Below are 5,000 nucleotides of genomic sequence, written 5' to 3'. Positions count from 1 at the left end.
TAGAGAACAACTCCTCCTGAACACGTAGTTGTCGTAGAGAAGAACTTGTTTCCTGTGACGTACACAACAGCGAATAGCATATTTGCGTTCGAAAGTCTGTGTGTGGAGTGGAGATGCCTTCCTTTTTATTCCCCACCACCGCTTGACAACCGGTAAAGATGTGTTCACGTCCCTGTAACTTAAAAAATCGGCAAAAGAGACTGATAGAACAGGTACCAGGCTTTGGAAAAAACAAAAATACAGAGGTCGATTTAGTCGACAAAAATTTCTTCAAGGCTGGTGCCCCAGCATGGCCGCAGTCTAATGACTGAAGCAATAGAAAAAATGGCCATCAGTTGTTTGTTAAACATTGTATAACGCATTGAAATATTAGCATTTGTGGTTAATGGCGACGTTTTGGTCTGGATTTCAAGCTTCAACAAACGTTTATGGTTTATTATTTATTTATTTTTATCTTTTAGCATCTTTTATTTTTTACTTAGTTCAGGCAGTAGACTGCGGCCATGCTGGGGCACTGGCTTGAAGAATTTTTAGTCGGACCAATCGATCCTAGTAATTATTTTGTAAAGACTGGTTCTTATTCTAGCGATCTGTTTTGCTGAACCTTAAGTTACGGGAACATAAACACACCAGCGTCGGTTGTCAAGAGGTGGTGTAGGACAGGCACAGACACAAAGATACGCACTCGCGCGCACACACACAAACAAACACGTGTGTGTGTGTGTGTGTGGTGTGTGTGTGTGTGTGTGTGCGTGTGCGTGTGCGGTGTGTGACGGGCTTATTTCAGTTTCCATCTATCAAATCACTCAGAAGGCTTTGGTCGGCCCGCGGCAATAGTAGAAGACACTTGTCCAAGCTGTCACACAGTGGCACTGAAACTGGAACCATGTGGATGGGAAGCAAGCTACGCCTACATTTTGTTAAATTTGTGTGGAGAGTACAAAGAGATGACTCAAATACTTGCAGGAGACTGGACTCGGCCAGGAAGACATAGTTGGTGGGATGCGGGGGTGCAGGGTGGAGTGGCACAGTGCCACGCAGGTGACGCATTTATGGAGTCAGCACTTTGGGTTTATCGTATAAGCGTGTATAGGTCGTTTTGCCCAACGGCGATGGGAACAGTACAATCACAGGCCATCTCAGGCGGCACTCACTCTAACTACGCCATTGGTTCCACCCCGGATAAACCTTGACCGAATAATTTTTTTTTCTGTCTGAATCGGCTCAAATGCTTGCTTAACCAGACCTGTCTCCGTTTAAAGCAATCAGGGTACCAAATATTGGTTTCAAATTTTGGCATGGGCCAACTATTTTAGTTATATAGTTAAGTTTATTACGTTGACCCCAGTGTTCAAATGGTACTCGTTTTATCGATCCCGAAGAGATGACAGACAGATAGACAATCAGGCACAACAGACAGACAGACAGACGGACAGACAGATAGTGTGTGTGTGAGAGTGTTTGTGTGTGGTCGTTGAGGTGTTTTAATTTGAATGTAGCAATTTCAGTTGTGAAGAACGTCAAAGCTTCAGATGCCGAATGTTTTTGTTTGGTGTTTGCTGGCTCTCTATTTTTATCAAAATGGGATTGACGTGCATTTAAACAGGCTTCTAGTTTATGCGTGGCACACACACACACCACAGAGACACATATATATATACATATATATGTATAGATATGTATGTGTGTGTATGTATATATTATATATATTATAATATATATATATATATATATATATAATAATATATAATATAATATATACATATATATATACGTATATATATATGTGTGTGTGTGTGTGTCATATATATATATATACTAGCAGTATCGCCCGGCGTTGCTCGGGTTTGTAAGGGAAATAATTATATAAGCATTTTTAGAGATGTAAAGTATAATAGCCATCTCAATATGGCTAACCACACAAGGGGGAGGGGTGTTGTACGTAGCTTTTTACGTTCTGAGATTTAATAATAAATTTTAGAGAGTTTACTTCCCTTATATATGTCAAAAATGGATTAAAAAGGGGGAAAATTGATGGTAAATTTTTTTTTAAATCGTAGACTCATCGTAGACGCGCGGTAATACCCAGACGGTCTCGATATGAATCACGACTATAAGATACCCGGTTTGGTTAAACGCACCGCAAAATGTGGAGTAGTTAGGAATCTAAATCGTAGGAGACAGACACACAACCTCACTTTTATATATAAAAATTTCCTCTATTTACATAATATTGAGGTCTCTTTCTTTCTTTTGTTATCTTACTGTTTTACAATATACATATATATATATATATATTTATATAAATATATATAGTTACAGAGATGTACTTGCATAGCTGAGTGACTTGATCTGAGATCGTTGTGGAACGAAAACAGTTGCAGCGTGAAGGTCTTTATAAGCCATTTAAGAAACACACAAAAACGTTAGATTCACTTCAACATTTAAATTTAATTTGTCAAAATATTTTCGTCGCTTTGAGACCGCGACCTGTTAGCACGATATTTTTGTCAGTGAACAGGTCGCGGTCTCAAAGCGAGGAAAATATTTTGACAAATTAAATTTAAATGTTGAAGTGAATCTAACGGTTTTTGTGTGTTTCTTAAATGGCTACAAACACCTTCCACGCTGCAATATATATATAACACATATATATACATGTATGTATGTATGTATATGTGTATGCATGTATGTGTTGTGTGTGCGTGTCTGTGCTTGTGATTGTCCTCCACCACTGCTGACAAACGAATGTTGGTTTGTTTACATCCCTGTCACCTAGTGGTTTGACAAAGGAAACAGATAGAATAAGTACAATGCGTACAAAAATAAAACTGGAGTTGATTCATTAAACTACAATTCTTCAAGGCATTGCCCCAGCATGGCCACAGACAATGGCTGGAAAAAGCAGAAGAATAAAAGAATACATTCTCTGCTTTGGTTTATGTTCAAGGCATGAGAAAGCTTGAGTTTACATGAGAAGGCCTGACAGACCTGGTAGAAACAGCAGCCAAATCTCCCTCAAATCAACCTTACTGTCTTATGTATGTATATATATGAGCCAATGAGGGGGACCTCTACATGGTAGCTAGACCTGGTAGAAATAGCAGCCAAATTTCCCCCAAATCACACCTTACTGTCTTATCTATGTATATATGTATGTATGAGCCTATGAGGGAGACCCCTACATGGCAGCTAGACATGGTAGAAATAGCAGCCAAATCTCCCTCAAATCACACCTTACTGTCTTATGTATGTATATTATATATATATATATACAAGCCACTACGGTTATTAATGTAAAGTCTTCCTCAAATCACTCTCGCTATTTACTCTCTTCCAAGAACATTTTCACTCACTCTTATCTCTTAGCTTGTCATACATTTTACTCATGTATCTATCAGCGTGATAGACAGAAACAAATATTACATCGCCATCGCCATCGCATTCTATTGTCTACCTGTCACACACACACACAGTGAATTACTTTCATTTTATTCGTGCCCACTGTGTGTGTGCGTGTGCGTGTGGTGTAAACCACATTAAGAAAAGCATTTGACATACACACCAGAATGTGAGTTTTCTGTAAATTTTGCTTAATTGGAGTTTAAATTTTAAAAATGGACTTGGCATGACCCGATGCATTCTACTCTTAAAAATGCTAGGTAAATTGTAATTGAAGAAATCCTATATTGTAGATTTCTATAAGTGACAAAGGGAGGCAGATAAAATCTGCCTTTATAATAAGAGATATATATATCTCTTATTATAAAAGGCAGATTTTATCTGCCTCCCTTTGTCTTTATAGAAATCTACAATATAGGATTCCTTCAATTACAATTTACCTAGCATTTTTAAGAGTAGATGCATCGGGTCTTGCCAGTCCAGTTTTTAAAATTTCAACCCCAATTAAGCAAAATTTAGAAAAACTCACATTGTGGTGTATAAGTCAAATGCTTTTCTTAGTGTCGGCTACAGCACACGCACACGCACACACACAGTGTGCAACGAATAAAGTGAAAGTAATTCACTTTTTGTAGTGACTGACTCTTTCACTCTGCATTCCCACTTCCTCTTTACACACATAGACACGCAAATATATAAATAAAATTGTAAGCTAACGTGTGTGTGTGTGTGTGTGCGTGTGTGTGAGTGTGTGTGTGTGTGTGTGTGTGTGTGCGTGTGTGTGTATGAGGGTGCGTGTGCGTGAGTGTGTGACAGGAAAGTTTTTTAGGACGAATATAAGATCTAAAGTATATCCAAGTAGCAGAAAGATCGCCCGAAAGTGTATATAGATATTTAAATGTATTTATATATTCATCTATACACAGATGTATGTATAATGTGTGTGTATATATTTCCATAGAGGTAACCTTTCACTCCATACAAAGTTTTTTAGGACGAATATAAGATCTAAAGTATATACAAGTAGCAGAAAGATCGCCCAAAAGTGTATATAGATATTTAAATGTATTTATATATTCATCTATACACAGATGTATGTATAATGTGTGTGTATATATTTCCATAGAGGTAACCTTTCACTCCATACAAAGTTTTTTAGGACGAAAATAAGATCTAAAGTTATCTCTAAGTAGCACAAAGATCGCCCAAAAGTGTATATAGATATATAAATGTATTTATATATTCATCTATGCACACATGTATGTATAACGTGTGTGTATATATTTCCATAGAGGTAACCATTCACTCTGCACAAAGTTTTTTAGGACGAAAATAAGATCTAAAGTAATCTCTAAGAAACAGAAAGATCGCCCAAAAGTGTATATAGATATTTAAATGTATCTATACACACATGTATGTATATGTGCGTGTATATATTTCCATAGAGGTAACCATTCAATCCATACAAATTTTTTTAGGACGAAAATATTTATATATAAAAGAAAGGTTGTGTGTCTGTCTACTCCAATTTAGATTCCTAACTATTCCCACATTCTGCGATGCAGTTTAACCAAAACCGGGTATCTTATAGTCGTGAT

Source organism: Octopus sinensis, linkage group LG10, assembly GCF_006345805.1.
Source record: "Octopus sinensis linkage group LG10, ASM634580v1, whole genome shotgun sequence".
Taxonomy (NCBI): domain Eukaryota; kingdom Metazoa; phylum Mollusca; class Cephalopoda; order Octopoda; family Octopodidae; genus Octopus; species Octopus sinensis.
The sequence above is the reverse complement of the archived record's forward strand: the minus strand, read 5'-3'. Positions refer to the sequence as shown.